The sequence below is a fragment of the Bactrocera oleae genome, chromosome 3, assembly GCF_042242935.1.
Source record: "Bactrocera oleae isolate idBacOlea1 chromosome 3, idBacOlea1, whole genome shotgun sequence".
Lineage (NCBI taxonomy): Eukaryota > Metazoa > Arthropoda > Insecta > Diptera > Tephritidae > Bactrocera > Bactrocera oleae.
The window spans coordinates 19,444,954-19,465,194 of record NC_091537.1 but is presented as its reverse complement, the minus strand read 5'-3'; the positions used below and the strand labels follow the sequence as shown (position 1 = coordinate 19,465,194).

The 20,241-nt window shown below is 36.0% G+C and overlaps 1 protein-coding gene across 1 annotated transcript in view; it reads right to left on the bottom strand.

Annotated features, from left to right (window-relative positions):
* Positions 1 to 20,241, bottom strand: part of fred (friend of echinoid) — a 255,932-nt gene that overhangs the window by 21,066 nt on the left and 214,625 nt on the right. The window lies entirely within an intron of this gene.

Genomic DNA, 20,241 nt, shown 5'->3' with positions numbered 1-20,241 from the left:
ATGCTATTGAGAGAGAGGAGGATGTTAAGGCGCTGGAATTGTTATATTATATAGTTCATTAAAAAGTTTTTGAAATATAAAGTAGCATATCTATGTAAAACGAACTTAGAAAATCAGTTTGTCACAGCATATGTAACGCGAAAAACCTTACATTACTTTACAAAACCAAACTTTTCAGGAGTGTTTCTGCTTCATGGAAGAGCTGCTTTCACAATTCATCAGCTGCCATTCAAACTGACCAATGAAGCTCAAGTCTTTGTATGGAAAACTTCTTTTACTTGATGATAAATCTTCACAAAATTTGTCACAGATCATAACCCAAAGCATCACATTAATCTGCGACTGCATTTTTCAGATCGGACTACTATAGCATATAGCTGCCATACAAACTGTCCCATCAAACTCAAGTCCTTGTAGGCAAAACTTTTTTGTTTAACGAGACACACAAAATTTGGCATAGTGAATGGCATGGACCACTTAAGCATATAGCTACCATTAAAACTGACCGATCAAAATCCCTTTTATAATATTTTATGCTATATAAAATGCACCTGTGAAGGATATTATAACTTCGGTTAGTTAGTGGTTTGACCGAGCAAGTAGAGTACTGCAAACCCATGGAAAGTGATGTGATAACCAACGTCTAGCCCATAAATCCAGTTTCGAACTCAACTACAAATGAGATTATACTGATAAAAAAATACTGTCAAAAAACTTTTTGGTTCTGCTCAAGAAGTATGGTATGACATTTCTTCTCTATTATCGTTCATCATAATAGTGTTTTATTCCAAACGTGAAGGCCAAAATAGATTTCGAATTTAAGTTGATCGTAAGGAATCTAACTGTTCTGGAGAATTAAAATGTTGAGCTTGGCACTTTACTCCGGCTTTCTTTTACCTTTGCCTTTCATCAGTATTCCCAATTCCAACTGTTCTCAGCAGGAAAATTGCTCCCATTTAAGTACGAGGTACTTGTAATGTGTGCATACGCATTTCAGCTCGTCACTCTGACGCCAGGGTTCAACGAGCGAAAAAATGTGTAAATTGAATTTTCCGCCATGTGCGAAAGCAGAATAAACGCATGCACGCATACACGCGCGCTCCTATGTTTATACAACAAAAGCAATGCAACAATTTTATAAGCTACACCGTTACATTGTATCGCTGTTTTGCGACAATATTGCGTACTTACGGAGCGTTTTTTGAATGCCGCGTTTCGTGTTTTTCTCGTTTGGTGCCACATTCTCAGCTAGTTTTTGCATTTTCACGCGCACACGCATCGTGCGAACATACATATTTACATAAAAACATGAATGCATATTTCTACCATTTACACGCATACTTTTCTGTAACACTGTATATATTCGTCCACCTCCGCTGCACACTATTCATTAAAAAATACGTGTACGCGTGCTTGCATATATCCCGTTATTTTGCCACTTGCTGTTCATTTCGCTTTATTTTCTTTCGTTCCATTTCACATCGCTATTCGCTCATTCTCCGTTTTGTCAACTCAATATAATTTTTATTTCTTCCTCTTATTTCCTTTTTGTTGTTGTGCGTAGGTACTTATTGTGTCACGGTTACGTGCAATTGGCACGCAATTAATGGTTTAATAAAAAATCACTTCCAGCATGTTTAATTGAATTTTTCGCCATCCGCTTTCTTTCACGATTCAGCTGAAGTTTGTACGCTGTCTGCCATAATTGGCGGACAAGGAAGCTATAGGGAAATTGGTACTTAAAAACCTGCATGCGAATCTTGATGGTTACAAAATCATATTCCCATGAAACTTGGAGACCTTTCTTCTGTTGTTGTCTATACCGATGGGTCCAAAATAGACTGCATAGTATGGACGGGCATATAATCTGAAGATCTTGTAATCTTTTTCTCTCTCTGTTCGTCTGCTAAACTCAGTTAGCAATTTCTAAGCGGAAACACTAGGCATAAAGAGGGCCTATGGGATCCTACTGAATAACTACGGGAAGATAAAGAAAGCTTGCATATACACAGACAGCCAGGTGAGATTGCTAGCCTTGCCGTTACCAAAGAATAATTCCAGCGTAGTCAACAAATGTAGGAAGAATTTCAGTTCATTGGCAGTTGAACTCCACTTGTCCATAATTTGAGTTTTCGGACACAGGAACATTTTCGGCAATAAAAAAGCACACGAATTGGCCAAGTCAAGAGCCTCTCTAGACGAATCCGAGGCAAAGATAATACTGCGGCCGCTAGGAAGGATCAAGTGGGATATGACCAAAATAAGACAAGACAAGAACTAAGGACGTATTAAATAGATACGGGAGAAGTATATACAAATTCACGGACATTTGGAGAATATGCGTTCAAAATGGGAGTAAGGAAACGGTTCTACACTTTCTTTGTGAGTAGCCAGCTCTATCACAAACCCCCCATCGAACTCTTGAAATCCATCCGGTACCAAACCTTGAATGTTTAGCAGGTAACGCCGGAGACTCTACGAAATATATCTATACATAAATGATCAGCATGACGTGCGTATATACAGACACGCGAACTAGTCCCTCAATTTTTAACAAATCGATGTGAAATTTTGCAAACGTCCTTTTCTCCCCAAGAAGCTGCTCATTTGTTGGAACGGCCGATCTCGAACTACTATAGTATATAGCTGCTACCAAACTGAATGATCGGAATCGAGTGCTTGTGAGGAACATTTTTTCGTTTGACGAGATACCTTCACCAAATTTGGCACGTGATATTGTCTAACTCAAAGGTGTAATCCCCGAAGAAATTGTTCAGATCGAGTCACTATAGTATCGTATATAGTTGCCACCCAAACTGACCGATCAAAATCAAGTTCTTGTAAGGAATCTTTTATATTTGTCAAGGATATTATACTTGTAGTTATAGGTGCAATAGGTGCAACCGAAGGTGACCTCACCCCATATAACGGTTTTGCTAAAAACTACTTAAAGCCCGATAAATCAGTAACGAAATGCGCCAAAGACATTTAATTTTACAACCAGGATGATACAAGAGGCCTTTATAGAAGCTGGGGCTAAAATTGGACGGTGGGCGTGATACCGCTTACAATTATGTTAAATTCGATATCTCCGGACCTACTCGACCAATTTCAGCCAAATTCGGTATACTATTGTATATAATATAATCCTGACGATCCTATGTCACATATGAAATGGACAGAATCGGACTACAATCACAATACTTTCTTCCCATATGGCACAATTTTAAATTCCATATGATTATTTCGCCCTCCAGTACACATATCAAGCATCAATGAATATATTCGGATCAAAATTTAGACAAATAGTGCTTTTGAGGTATCCTTGCACGTTGTAATAGTATAAAATTTTCGATTGCATCCAAACTTAGCCCTTCCTTACTTGTTTCTTGTTATTTTTATAATACAAAACTACATATAAATTATGTGTAATTAGTTATGATATTTCTTTGTTTACATTTGCTCACCATACTTGAGGTCCTACTCATACAGCTTTCACTTTCCACGAACTGCTAAGTCAACTTTTATAAAAAGCTTTCTCGACTTTTTGTTACCTAAGAAAAATAACGGTATAAACTTTGTTTTTGCGTATATATTTCTTGAAACTATAACAGTACAAACTTTGTTTTTGTGTATATATTTCTTGACATTCTAAAACTTTTCGCTTTTCTGAAAAATTTAATTTGTTGTAGCATGAAAGAAAGAAAAATGTACACCGCAACAGAACTTAACAACCATATTTCTACTTATATTTGTATATAGGTATATCTATATATATACTCACATACTTCACTTTCTCTACTGGTAAATTGTTGCTTTACCTTGTTGTAGCATGAGTATTTAAATTCATTGTACTTAATTCTTTGGAAATCAAATTGCTTTTCTTAAAAGTTATTTTTGTGTGCTACAAGATTTATTTATTCTATATGTATATATGTATGTGTTTCAACCGTTATGTGTGCATTGTTTCAATCTCAAGATCAAATCGAAAAAGTTATTATTCCAGAAATGACATTTAATTTTGTTGATTCAAATTTGTTTATTTAACTTTTATATTGTGTTTGGTATATAGGTAAATATTTTAGCTTCATGCAAATATTTGTAGTTAGATTTATATTTGTATGTTCGTATGGTAATTTTTTGATGGCTGAAAAGTTTTGTCGTTGCAAATTAACAATTTCCATATACATCAAAATTCGATCAACAATATATTATGTATAAACCTAATATATTAATATGTGGATGTATGCATATCAGGTACAACGTGCACAGCTCTTCGCTTCTCTGAATATATATAGAATTTTAGTTGTGATTCTAAGTTTGTATTAGAAATATTTTTTTAACTAGAAATATTTTAATTCGAATTTTAATTTGATTCGGTATTGTAGCCAAATTAAGATTCAAAAGAGTTTTCTAGCATTGCCGTTGGAGCGATTGAGCTTTTTCAGGAAAGCTCATCACTCTATTCCAGCGCGAATAGCAATTAAAACTAACAATATATCGGAAAAATTGAGACTTCGTACTACTCCTTCATGCTTTCATTTGCTTTGTCGATTAAGTAGAGAAATTGTCTCAGATTATCGGGGAAAGCATAAAATTTTGTACGAGAAATCTTTTCTAGAATTCCGTGACACTGAGAAAGTCGAGTAGAAATATTAGCAAAGTAGCTTCGAACTTTTTTTTTCTTAATCGGAAATCGCTTACCTATGGGAGAAGTTCCTCAGGTTTAAACCGTTTAGTAGTGCAATACCAGAGTTACTTTAATAAGGGTTCTAGAACTTTTAGTTAATAGAGCCATTTATACTTTCATTAACAACTTGCTTCTAACAAAAACTAAATTTGTATGACTTACCGAAGAATTCATTTCAGAAATTGAAGCTTATGGATTTTTTCCTTACCTCGGTATAGATAAGTATTTTGAGAAGGGAACCATTACTGTGATCTCATTAGATGCATGTTTGTTTCGATTGCTTTGACACATATCATACAACTAGTGTACAAACAATTTTAGCAAGCTTTTGTAAACGATTCTTTAATCACTTTGTACTCATATAGGTGTTAAATATTTGATGTTCCGAAAAACATCGAGTTGAGTACTATCTAGCGGATTCCGAGATTAATGATAACATGAAAAAAAACAAAAAGGTTTGTTTCAGTGTTATAAAAGTACCGATTATGGTGCGGTATTGGCTGTGAATGTACTTTGGGGAAAGTAAAGCTAATTTCGGCAATTAAGCAGATTTTTTAAGAGGCACGTATAATTCCACTTGGACCACTTGAGACGCCTGTCCCTTGTGATGACCAGAACACCTAAGTTTGGATCAATGAAGGAATATCCAAAATCCTTAATCTTCTCAGTTCCTTCACATCCTAATAGAATTTGGGTAAGAGTTCCATTTTCCGTAAGCTCATCGGCTGTATTGTTTCCGACGATGCCGCTGTGAGGCTCGTACAGGCTGATCAATGAATGTAATTAATATGTAAATTGACGGAACTTTTTCTGGTGTCCAAACGTACTCAATTTGGCCCTAAAAATCAGTATCTTACAACTCTCCAAAAATTTATTTACTAAGCAAATGCTGTATTTTTTGGAAAATTTGGCTAATTGAGCCAAGTGGATAATTAGTTTATAGTCAATTAACGGCTAATTGCCAATTAGTTAGTCGCCTCAAGTTTTCTAATTGAGCTAAATTTGCAATTAGTTTACTGTAAATTAACTGCTAATTGTCTAATTAGTTAATTGCCTCATATGTTTGTTTAGTGAGAACAAATTGGCCAATTGTACTAATTTGGCAGCTAATTGGCCAGAGAGTTAATTGCTTCAAATGTTTGCTTAGTGTGAATTGTACTAAGTGGACAATTAGTTTATATTTAGACAACTGCTAAATGGTCAATTAGTTAATTTCTGCATATGTTAAACAATAATTGTTGATCTTGTTTCCTTAATTACTCAATAAGGACCACACTTGGATAAAATTAATATAATATGTCTAAATCAGTTCTGCCGAAAAAATTGCAAACTCAATCCAAAAGCTTCGAAATGCAGTCAGCAAAGCTAATTGCTTTGAATTGAATTCCACAGAGATTTTTGACCTTTATGTAAACAAGCATAAGTTGATGAAAATCTTAAATAGCAGAAATGGCAAAGTGTTCTTCCTGCCAGCCAACAACTTTTTTGGCGTGGAGAACAGGCGTAGAGTCGACTACTTTCCATAGCTGCTGGCTAGCGGTTTATTTATTTATTAGCTTGGTTTTCGGAAAAGTTTTGATTGATTTCAATGTATTCGCATGATTTTGTGCGAGCACCAAACAACCCCGACAAACGAATGGCAAATTGTTGAACAGACTCCGTTCGGAATTGGTAGGCGCAGCCACAAGTGGAAAAGTTGTTGAAATTTTCGAAAATTTTGATTTTTTCGCACATATGTAGATGCTCTGGTTGCTTTTATTTTGCTTGTTTTTGGTTGCATTTAATTTTGTATTTTTATTTGTTTGTGTCTTAAAATTTTGGTTATGTTCTGTTTTTGGTATACTTTAAATGTGTGTGTATTTGTTGGTTTGTATAATATTCGAAAACTAACTGAGTTGGTTGATTGATGGATTTATTGGTTTCATGCCGCATGTTAGCTGGCTGAGCACGCGCCACGTAATCTTGCAAACAAGGCTTGCGTGCAAAAAGATAGAAAAGCAACAACAGTTGGAGAAATGATTATACAAAATAGGTACAAAATTTCTAACTTAAAGTCTAAAAAGTAGACGTGTGGTTTTTGGTTTTTCTTAATGTCAGCACTTTAATATCTTAATTAATATAACAATTTTTCAAACTACCAATTTTTAGAATTAGAAGATTAAAATATGACTGGGAAAGTGATGTAATTGAAATTCGAAATCTCCATGGAATTCACTTTAATTGAAAGTACTACCTGAAAGTTCCTCTGCCCTTGATAATATATAATATATCAAAAAAGGCTATCTCAAAGGGGAATCACCCCAAGTGTTGAAATGCCTATCAGGTTTAGACCATAAGAAAGAAAATAATATCAAAAACTAGAAGGAATTCGTTCATAAATATACATTTTTTTTTTTTGTTTACATTTTAAAGAGATTAATTTACATATTTTAACGCATTTAATAGTAGTACAGACCATAGGATATATGCCTATTCCGATCGTCAAATTTTACACCTCCTTCAGCATATCCGACTTTTTTTCAATAATAACCGCGGAATTTTGATCTCCAATGACCAACGTGGATCATAGATTTGATGTATACCACTAAAAAGCTAAAGGACAGTAGTCAAATGGAGTCGAATGACGTAGTTAGCTGGCATACCCTTTTCCTTATATGATTCAGTAACCAAAAGTTCGTTGCAATACAGTAACGGTATTGGATTGTGGCACAGTCCTGCTAGTTCTGTTTTAAAAACGTAAAGCATCCGGCATAAAAACCAGTTTTTCAACGACAAAGGGACTTTGAGATCTCTCTTCAGTATTTGTTTTGTGCACTATAAATGCAAGTACACGAGATACCTTAGTAAGGGGTTTAAAGATGTTTCTCAAAGCTTAAAGTCCCATTGGAGCTTTAAGCTCCTAGCTTACAGTTGTATTACAAAAATTGTTAGCCAAAATCTGTTATAAGATATCTACGATTGTTCTTATTTAACAGACCTTGGTTGGAAAGAAAGCCTTGATGAGATATTTCCGGAGAGTTAATAGTTAACTTCCTTACCACTTCCATTACCCTACTAAGTAGGGGTTTTTATGTTTTAGTTAGTAAGTAAATCGGAAACTCCTACGGTGCGACTGTGAAATAAAGCATAGACTCCCGAGGAACAATTATTTTCAGGACCGAAATAAAATACTCCGTTTTTAAATGGAATCCTGGTCATATAAATATGTACGGAAATGAAAAATCCACCATGATAGTAAAAGAAGGGACCTGGGTTGTAAAGTCCTGTTCGAAATTTTGAGTAATGAGTAAGAGGAACCTAAACTTGCAATCGAGTAGGAGTCGGATGTGAAACGATTCACAAGCATGGAGATTTTGAATACAGTCAAGAGGGAACTTCTACATTAAATTTTCAGATTCCATCAGCTTTGCATTGATTGAAATAGTGGGAAATAAAATTTTGAAATATCAATAATATACATATACATACTCAAGAGTGTGAGCAACGAAAAACGTCATTTAAAAATGATCACCATAAAACCGAGTGAAGTTGTGAACTCCATCAGCGTAAATATCTGGCTCGAACAGTGAAAACTCCACGATTCGCATAAAAGCCATTGAAGTTGGATGCATAAAAGCGTGCCAACAGCAGCGGATGCCAGCGTGCCTTGTGGACAAGAGAGGATTGCAATGCCAAACGCCAGCCATGCCATCAGCCATGAATTCAGCCATCCAGCCATCCAGCCATTCAAGCATCCAGCCAACCAATGACGTTTGCTGATAAAACATGTGCCACGCAGCATGAGATGCTGTGCATTCATTTCGCCTCATTTTACGGCACTCATGTATTTAACTTTTCTTTCAAAAATATTCAAAAATTGCAAAAGGTAATTCAGTCGTACGCGTATGCATGACTTCGTACCTGCGTCATGTGCGCTAGTGAGTGGCGTCAGGAAGTATTTTAAATCTCACAACTTCTCTGTCACGTATTGGCTGTATGAAGGAAATTGAAGTTACGATTATATTCCAACAAACGCCACGCGTGCAGACCAAATACAGCTGTGGTGGAGCGGGGTCGTCGTCAGAGTACTATAGCTTGTGCTGGTGCGAGGCGCAGCGGGTCATATAATGTTATATATATATAAATGAAAATCACAAAAGGTGCAATATTTACGCATACTCCGGCACCTTTCCATGAGTTGAGTACTCAGAGCTATCTCGCTATGGTGTGGCAGAAAATTTTTGAATATTAAATTGGATATTTATGTGTTTTCAATATGTTATGCCGACTTGTTTCATGAAACTATTTCTATAACTTTTAATGCTTCTCAATTCAAAACCACAAACCTCAGATTCACATACATCTTGCAAGGATTCTTCCCGAATAATCTAGATTACTATAAAATTTTAGTACGGAAGGGTTTTAGTATTCAGCAAATCAAATAGCTATGTAAGCGTGCGGCCCAATATTGATTTCATTTTACCAACCGAGACTTAACCTCAGCATCGTAGACAGACTGACATAATTTCTAATGAATCGGAATCGTAGTTTCAGTTTGACCGGTCCGATAATGACTTAATCTTATCAATCGAGACTTAACCTTACCAACGTAGACGGACTGGCATAATTTCAGCTGAATCGGGTGTCGGTTGGTGATTCGATTCCTACTTTTGGAAGCGAATATTCACAGTAGATTTAAAGGGCGATTTTATTCTGTATTGATGAGCCACACTCCGAGGATCCGAAAACAGCTATCCCATCATTATCTCGTATAAGCATGCCGTCTATTGAAGTTGTGAGAGAGATATTCGCCATTTATGTTATCCATAAACTCCCAAAAGTGGATCACCACCAAATCCAATAAGGCAGTTAATATCAATTCCAGCAACTTCTCTCGGTTCAATAAAGATGTGTCTACCGAGATATTTCAATCTCAGTCTGACAAAAGCCGGACAATAGAGAAGGAAGTGACAAGATGTTGCCACCTCACCTTATTTTATATAACTTTGGCACAGAGCGTCCGTAAAGATATTTAGCCGTACCGCGTGTGAACCTTTGGGACAGTGTCTTTGCTAAAAGACAGTAGTACCACTTACGGTTCACTCTGGACCAGAAGGATCTCGCAGTCGCACAGGTTCTGGTTGTTGACCAGCGCTTGCTGAATTACTGGCGGTCCAAAGGTTCTCCAAGAAGACATCCGAAGACCGACTCGCTTCCAATCGATTAAAATTGAAGAAGGGTTGCCCTCCCTAGCAAGCTCATCAGCATTTTAACTTTCAGCGATTATGCTGTGGCCGAGCACACATATAAGTCTAATATGGAAGAAGCTTGAAGCTATTGCTAATGAGGTCATGTACTCCTTGACTAGTTTTGAGCGCATGGTCAGTGAGCCCCGCCGACAAACTCCTCGCAGGTTAAACTGCCTTAGTTATAGTAAATATTACATAAATAAATCGCCTACAACAAAATTATTAGGCAGCATGGCATTAGTTGGAAGGGCAGCTTCACTAACTAGGACAACAAGCAGCGACCGCAAACTGCTTGGATACTCTGTGATAGCGTGCAAAGGCGCATGCAAAGTACAAATAACGGTGGCCATAACGGTTGATGGCGCTGCCAGCAATCACACGCACACACAAACAATGCAATTTATATAGTATACATATAGGCTGAAGCTGGCGCTTGTGCTAGAAAAAGTCGGCTGGAGCAACAACAACTAAGTTGACAGAAACAACAACACCAATATGTAACAACAAGAACAATCGGCGTCAGCATCAGTGTCGGCGGCATTGCTGCAATTTACTCATATTTATGATGCTCATTTAAAATCCATTAGCAATGTCAGCCAACAAGCGCACACTCGCACACACATACACTTACATACATACATACATATGTATTGTACAAGCGCACTCTCCAACCAAGTAGTATTATTGCAATTTAGACATGCTGGCAAGCAGACGTAATAGAAAGAATTCATTGAGAAATATGTGCAAAAATATAGAAAATTCATAGCTTGCAAAATAATGCCGTTGGAATTGGCTGCCATTGCGCGCCGTTTTGTTGTTGCTTGCTAATATTTCTATTTTTCAATTCATATTTTATTTTATTCTTCTTTTGCTCGTATATGCTGTCGTGTCGCTGCTCAGATCGTTGGGGTTGATCATTTGCGCGTCGAGACTCCAGTTGCTGGGGCGGTCATGCGAAGACGCGCCTAACCTAGTTCTTTGCCTTGTTACTACCACAGTTTTCTATGCATTTTTAAAGGTCTTAAATTATTCGCTTTCCTACTTTTGCCATTCATTTTTCATATTTGAACCGCAGCGCCGCAACAGTCTTCAACGGTTGGCAATATTTATGCGCATATGTATGTGTGTGTTTGCAGCAAAATTTATGAGCGTTTTATTTGTGTGTAAGTATGCATATATTTGTTTGCTTGTGCTTTGTGCTTTTTGATATTTCGGCTCTTATGCAGCTGTTGAGCTGCTGATAAATATGCAATTGAGCCAATATGATCATTTATTTGCAGCTATTATTCAGCGGTCGTAATATATTGATATATGTTAGTGATAAAAAATCAATTTTGTAAATTAAGTTTGGCGCAAATGAAAGTTTTATTCATAGATAACATAAAATATTATATGATGAGTTCGAATATGGTTGATCAATTATTTAAAACGTAAATCTTTTTCGGAGCTTACCATATTTGGTTAACCAAAAACCCGTTTTCGATAACCTTGGTATCTTTCAATACTTGCCACAGACCTAAGTTTCACACGATTGTTTTTCTATAAAAGATTCTCTATTAGACAGTGTTTTGGATGCCCAAGAGTTTAACATTTCAAAACAAACCCGTTGGGGATCATTTAATAATAATACTAATGTATGTGTATGACATGAGTTTACGCAAAAGAACCTCATGTATCAAATTTCCACCTGCGGTGGGATCGACCGGAATTCTTCTGTTATAAGCTGCTGCTCTAAAGATCGGTCTGACCTGTACTATCAAGAATTGGATCGTTTGAAGGAAGCAATCGTCTTGAAGCGGCCAGTGGTCATTAGCAGAAGAATTGTGTTTAATCAAGCTAACTCCAGCGCATTCGTATTAAGAGGGAGACGCCAAAAGCTCCGGGGGTTGATTGGGAGGTTCTTGTGCATCACCTTAGGGCCCAGACCTGACACAAGGGGATTAAGAACATAATTCAAACAATGGTAAATCAAGCCCTCAATTTAATGCAAACATAATGAATTTTTTTACTAGACATGAAATTTTTTTGGAGGTTTACTACGAATACAAATTTGCTATACGAGATGAAGATCCATTATGAAGTCCATGAGGAGAAGTCGTCCTTTAAGATGCCTGCGTTTGACGCAGATTTCAGCAAACTACTTGTATTCTCATTAACGAGCCTTCGACCAGTGTCTAATAACGTCAGGCCTCCAAATGCTTAAAGCGTAGCCTTACCAATGCGAAAAAGTGCACAAGAGATACTCCATTGTTTCTCTGGTGGTTTGCTCTTGACATTTCCTGCAGTTTTTACATCTGTCAGCTGTATTATGCAGGCGTATACCATCATCAGTCTGTGACCAGTGAGTATTCTAATCATGTTCCTACAGTTCCTTTTATCGAGTGCCAGTCGAAAGTTTGTTCCGATCTATCGTTTTACACATAACTTTTGCAGTTTTCTACCGAGGTAGATCGTTCCATCGCATTTTGAGTGCGCGTGGAGCACGATAGGCCGTATATTTTGAAGACACGAGGCTTCACATCAGCTTCGTTATTATATGACCCATTTGTCAATACAAGAGGAACGAAAATAACATACAAGTTTACGAAAACATTTCTCGAAACATCAACTTATTGCCACAAACGATGACGGGTTGGTTTGAAGCCGGTATTTTATTGAAACTTTTTTAATTTGGTATGTACTATAAGGATTAAAATTTTGTTTCCAGTTCCAAAAAATTTTAAAACTTTTGTAGACTTGCATTTATTGGCCAGTATTAAACCATCTACTACTGAAGACAAGGTGTGCCCTCCTGTGTGTACTCCTTTCTTCATGTGGCTAATGTGGTTACACAGCAGCTCTCCTTAACTTTTTACAGCCTTAGCTAACCTAACTTATTGGTTCCTAACGTTATAGTTTTCATTTATATTTTCCCGTCTAAAAGTCCTTACATATTATCCCTTCGGCTGGTACATCCAATTACAATAAGTACATATTCGAAATTTTCACTCTAACCCCCTTTACTCATAAGGTATAATTAAAGCTTAGTTAGCCTTACTAAATAGTAGAGTCAACTCTTGCGGCTACAGGGAACATCAATAATAAAAGCCGCACCCATGTTAGGTATTTTGTTGGAATTACACTCAGTTTGCCTAGTGTGTGCAAGGGTAAAGGCTTGTACAACGATAATGTAATAGTATTTTAAAATTTCCTAAAATATTGCCAATGAATGGGCAGCAGATGGAGTAGAAGCTCAGTAAAATCACAGTAATGTGTTAACGAAATATGTTCCAGCAAGTAAGGCAGAATATATTTGGGTAGAACCAAACCCCAATAACTTTCCCCAATTGTATGATTGAATGCGATGTGATAATAGGCGTAGTGTTTGGAAAAATATTACCTTTTGGCTTCGGAAACCTTATCCTTACGTAGGTGAACTCATACCTGATATCAATATCCTGGAGGCTAGGCATATAATTAAGTGATTAAGACTCAAATTTGATTGAAATTTGTAATGAGACCGTTTTATGGGTGTGGAAATTGCTTGATTCATAGCGATATATATCCGATTTTTTAACGCAAACTGGCTACAGAGTTCGGACTGTCATCATAATTATTTTGATGCATAAAATTTATTTAAAGTTTCCTCCTTGTCTTCAAAGCCTTTGTGGCTTATTCACTGAAGCGTCCGTAACGTCGTTCTGCTTTAAAAATAGCGACACGAAAATCCAAATATTAACGTCTAACAGCTGCTTTGAAATTGTGGAAATGTCTATTTTTAATTCAAGGAAGTAATAAATGAAATAGAAATCCAGCTTTTTTGTTTGTTTTTAAGTCTATTCGCTTTAATTTGGGATGTATTTCGATGCTGACGCCACCTAGCGAACAATTTTATGGTTCCAATATATGGTTTTATGCGATCTATATGTCATCCAGATATAAAATAAATTGGTTAGTTAATATGACGTTTAGAGCCAATACGACCCCAGCGTCATCTATCGGATACATATATATGCTATATATAATATATATATTAGGGTGGAACGAAAAAAGATTTTGTTTTTTTGCTTAGCCTGGGGGTAATATCTGTGGATTATCAAAAAAAAAACTTTTGGACAAAAAAAAAAAGTTTTAGCACCTCAGTTTTAAAATAAATTTTCGAGTTAAATTTTTTATTTCGTAAAAAATTTTTGATAAGTGTTCTAGATGCTGTGGAGAGTTCTCTTTCTGGCCAATTAGAATTTATCAACTTAAAAAATTTGTTTGTGGTCATTATTGAAGTTTTAAAAACAATTCTTAAACAAGTATGACCACTTGCTTTCTTTAAGCGTTAAAATAATTTTTGAGTCAAAAACTGTCATATTTGGTATATTTTATATAAACGTGAAGAGTTTAAGCCAAAAATAATTTTTTTTGTCCCAAAAAAATTTTAACTCGAAAATTGTTTTTTCGCTCCACCCTAATATATATATTGAATATATCTTTAATATATCTACAATGTTTTTAAAGACGGGCCTATGTGTGCAAAACCTTTGTGCATCACAAGCTGGTTCGTCAAGAATCTAAACAACGTGGCACAGTGCCATTATTTTGCCTTTAAAAGCGGCGACATATAAATCTTCATTTTTACGTTTCATCTAGGCTTTGAAAAATGCCTATTTTCAAACCAAAGCTATAGTACCTAAAATACAAAAATCTTCCGTCATTCACTTTAATTTAATTAACTTATGAGATATTTCGATCGATATGCCATCCGGCGAATATACAATAATTTTGATTTGGATTTTTTAGAGCCACTTTGAGCGCCATCTATCGTATATACTTATATATTATTATAAAATTTTATTTCTGTGTACAGTGTAAACAGGTGTGTATTTCTGTAAACAGGTCCTAATATAAACTCAATCAGTTTCCAAATACGTATTTTTTAAATATCCAAACTTCAGCGCCAACTAGCGGATCAAAATGAATACTATATTTATCACTGGTATACCTACAACAACAGATTCGAACTTCGGTGAAATCTTTCAAGTTGGTTTTGCGTAAACGTTGCTAAATCTGTACGATATTTTTACAGATATATATATATCGATTCCTGCAAGTTTTTAAACTAATAGTCGGTTGAACAAAATCATTATACCAGGCGCAACATGTTACGAGTGTCTAAAAATAGCCTACAACAATTATATTGTTAAACATATATACATACATGTTGGTATGTGTATGTGTCCCTAAATGTAGGCAAGATAACAGCCCGAGAATTTGATTATATTCTAAGAGGCATTTGTTGGCTACCTTTGGGTTAAAACTGTGGTCCAGCGCCTGAAAGTAGACTTGTACAATAAATATATATAAAAATGCTTGTCTGCAGGCACTTACCAATTTTTATTTTTACTTTTTTTGCTTTGTCTACAATAACTAACAATAGCGCCAAGAATTATGAAGAACTTACTGTAAACACACCACACGCTCGGGTAGAGGCAAGAATGAATGCAGCACAACATGATACTAGACAATACCAGAAGAAGACTCGCATGTTGTTCATACAAGTATGAGTGTGTGTGCGTGCATGTGTTTGTGTGTTCACGACATAACTATGCGCATTATATTCTGATTTCAGACTTAATCCTCACAATTTTGCCGCCCTGCTGCTCCTTCTGCCTGTTACGCTCCTCTCCCGTGTGTTATTGCCTGTAAGAGTGGTAAACATGTGAAACAGCTTTCAGCCTACTGTCACTGTTGTTGTTGTTGTGGTTGCTATAGATGTTGCTGCCAGGATATGCTAGTAAATTTACTTCTCAATATTATTTATGAGATTTTTGTTGTGCAACTCGTACTCGTTTATGAATTCCTGTCGCATTCTGCGTAATTCAAAAATATACAATACCTTACAACAGATAAGAGCTTATAGCTTTTCATACGCATACACTCACATGCATGTACTTATGTATATACACATGTGTGTGTGCGTGTGTGTTCAGCTGAATTCCAACATGTCTACGTACTCGTATAACTTTCAGCAGGTTCGTTGGCTTGTAGTGCCGTTACTTGTCCAGAGGCACGCATTGTGGAAATCTTTGTCGCAATCACAGTCCTGCATGCCGTTATAGCTTCATGTGATACGTTGATCCTGCCACATGGTGCGATTCCAGGGGTATTGAAATGAATGGCCCAAATAATATTTTGAAGACTTTCTTATAAAAAGTTCGCTATTATTCTGAATCCTATCTGTGTATTTCTAAAGAGGTACGTATAGGCGACAGTACTGCTCAGTACCTAGTGCAAACATTGACCGTAAACATAAATTCGGCTAGATTTGTTTACCGAGTGAACTCCTTAATTGGCACTGCACCTTCTCCATTTTGTCTGTTCTGTTATATAACTAAACCCAATTTAACTATGTCATATTTGCCCTAACCTAATCTATCAGATGGAAACCGTATCTAATCTGACCTAACCTAAAATAACATAACCTAGCTGCACTTAATTTAATTTCATCTAAAGTAATATTATTAATAAACTTCAAAACTTGCATCACTGAGTCCCAAAGACTACTAGGGACGAAGGATATGTGGATGGGGGAGTCGCTGGAGAAGAGGCGCAGAGAACTCTTTCACGGCAGGTTGGAGAGGGAGTTTTCCGTAAGGAGCTCTCCGCCAATCTTAAGTTTAGGCTACCAGACCACCGTACTAACAGTAAACTCCTAAGTGCAGCCTCCTTCAGGGGGGTGAACATTCACTCCGACAGCAGGGCGGCGCGTTGTGCTCGTTAACTGTAAGTTAGTCAAGGAGTGTCTGTCCGTTTTAGTAACAGCATCAAGCTATTTCATTATCAGACTTGTTTAGGTGACTGGTTCTGGCGGATCCGCTAGAATCCAGTGAGATAGCAAGAGAAGGCATCCTTCCTACTCACATCGGAGAGGAATCGAGTTGGATCTCCGTTGTTGTTCTTTTGTAGTAGAAAGTACGAAGAGAGGGGCGCACTGATCATATTTTTATTGACTGATAACGGGGCTAGGATGCCTTTCCTTGCCAGCTCGTCAGCTTGCGGTTACCTCTGCTTCCGCGGTGACCTGGCGCCAGTACCAGTCTTATCACAACGTGGGTCGTTGCCATTGATAACGCGGCTAGCCTTGACTTTCCTTAACTATACTTCGTTTAACGTATGCTATTCCTAACTTAATCCAAGTTAACGAAACGTAACATAATTTATTCTAATATAACTTAAGCCTATTTAACTTAAATTGGCTTGAAACTTAACATAACTTTAACTTGAACTCGACACAACTTACCTTAACAAATCCCAGAATAAATTCATCTGATTTAACATGATATAACTTAACTTAACTTAACTTAACCTAACATAACTTAACTTCATCCAACTTCAAATTTTAAAAAAACGTAGTTTCAGTTTACCTAAGCTAATATAACAAAAGCTAACCGAATTACCCTTCGGATTTCACCTCTAGCGTCTCTAGTCTAAACAAAGTCAACCAAATCTAACCTAGCATTGTTTTTATGGATGTTTCTCTTTGGAATTGCCCAGTATTTATGACCTTCCATATTTCTCTACACTGTCTCATATGTAGGCATCTTATGTCTTCTGTTAGAGACTAAAAAATTACACTACTCCCTCTTTGGCATCCGCCATGCCACAAAGTGGACCTTATTGCAGTAAGTTGCCATATGCCGAAGCCTTGTTGTGTCACATCACGAATGCAGGCGGCTCAGCAAGGCATGATGAATGTTCGCAACCAAGAATCAGGCATGTAAGACATGTAAGGGCTAAAAATGCTTAATATTTACATATGCGAGCATAAGTCAACACACTCACACATATGCATCTTTATATATTTGGTAAGAGTAAAAAAAAAATAGAGAAAAATAAAATAAAATGTGCCAACAAATGAAAACTTGTCGCAAAAGTCCGGCATTATCAGGCACTTTCGACTGCTTATTGAAATGACATTTTTACCCAAAAGATATATTTTTGCATAATAGAATAGAATTTCGGTTGAACATGTGTAAATATTTGCAGCTGTGCGTATGTGGCCACTTGCATAGTTTACATTTTTAGGTATTTTTGACCAAAATTAATATTTTAATTCAGCTTTAGGCCGAAACGAGGACCTGCTGCAGCCAAAGCCATGACAAGACACACACACACACATATCCTGCTGCTTTTCTCATACATTTGCTTGCGTATATTCTTACATAAATTGTCCTTTTTTCGGAGGAAATTTCATTTCCCAAGCACTCTTCACAAACTATGCAAATGCTGAAAAGTTTATATACATACATGTAGTTATGCTCTTGAAATGTGGATTTGATATTGTTGTTTAATATGATTTTTGTGATTTCATCCAGCTGGTTAAGTCAGCTGCACTTACTCGGCTTTACTTTATTGGGATAACCAATTTAATTTGCAACTTTTGTTGGTATTTTTACTGAAGTACTCTGTCATCACTATTAGGGAAATTACTGTGCAGCTGTTGGTTATATGCATAGTGTAAGTTTGTATTGTGTTCGTGTGTATGTTTATATGTGCTTTCATTAATTTAGTCATATTTTTTGAAGTCTAAAGAGTATAACTGCGTACATTACGTTCATTTAATAAGTGTAATAATAATATGAACTTTGAACACATAAGTGGATACGTGGCGTATGAGTGATATTTCAAATGTAATTCAATAACTATATAAAAAATATGTGGCGTTTCTTGGTGCATGTGCATGCTCTGCTGAGTATTTGCGTGATTTGAAGTCACCGTTAGTAAGCACTGTAGGCGAGTTATTTGTAAAAGTTATATATACTCCCTATATGATCTATATTTGGAGCATTTCTTTTTAATAAAACATTTCAACAAATATGAAAAACCTATAGTTGAGCTGTTTCTACAAATTTTTCCTTACATCCTAAAAGCTCGTACAGAAAGTCTGCCACGCATATTAAAACGGAATGAAATTATGATATTGCCATTTTCACTGGGAGTCTCGCTTAGTGTTTTATGACATTACACATTATTTATACTATTTGCATGTCACGATGTTTGTAACATGCAGAAGAAAACGTCGTAGACCCTGAAAAAATATAAATAAATATAAGATCAACCTGACGAGCTGAGTCGACTTAGCCATGTCCGTCTGTCTGTCTGTATCTACGCGAATTAGTCCCTCAGTTTAGGAGATATCGCTCTGAAATCATGCACACGTTTTTTTATCCCCAAGAAACTGTTCGTTTTCCGGAACCGTCAATTTCGGACTACCATAGCATATAGCGGCCACACAAACTGAACGATTAAAACCAAGCTCTTGTAAGAAAAACTTTATTTGACGAGATATCTTCACGAAATTTGGCACGAATTATTGCTCAATAGAACGCTATAATATCTGATGATAGCTTATAGCTGCCATACAAACCGACCGATCAAAATTAAGTGCTTGTATAGAAATTTTTTTATTTGTGCAGGATATTATAGCTTCGGTTCACGTTTTTTTGTTTTGTTTTTAGTTAATTTTTATTAACTCGGAAATTCACATCATGGCCAAATATCTTTGGATTATAGAAAATTGTAAATAATTGGCGAGAAAATATCTGCGTAAAAATATTGTACTTATAATATAATAAATAGAAGTGCTACTATTTATTAATTATTGATAATACTGCTGATTTATGATTTCCTTTTATTATCTTTGCAGTTTATCCTTATAACTACAATGTCATTTAAACGTGTTTGACACGGCGTATACGTAACATTTGTATGGTGAGTGATTTTCGCAAATTATTTTGATTAAATCAAACAGAGAAATGTTTATAATAAAAATACTTAAATTGTTGAATCGAATTTGAATTTTTATATAAAATTTGTATTCTTATGTAGACATTTGATAATTAATTTTCTTCGTTGTCGGCCGATACACAAACTTTCCTTTAGCGATAATATTTGTTAAAATAAGAATGCGGTCTCATCTAAAGAAACCAACACCGATAAGCAGAGAATAGTATGAAATATCTTTGACATTGTTGCTAAGCAAAGTAAGTCTCACAGCAGGCAATACTGAACCTAGGAATGTATTTTTGAAGATAATGCAACAGCTTTACGAAGATGGCGCCAACTTTTGAATTCTCTTATTTCTTGAATAATGCCCAACCTTGCGATGAGGTTAAATATTTTACCATTAAAGCCTGCCTAAACTAAATTTTACAAAAATTCCAATATCGCTGATTTTTACACATATTAACTCATATTGAACATTTGGACTAATTACAACAAAAAATATTGAGAAACTGTAGTAATTACCATTCTTTAAAGTAATTGAATATACTGTGGCCTACTCTTTGTCCG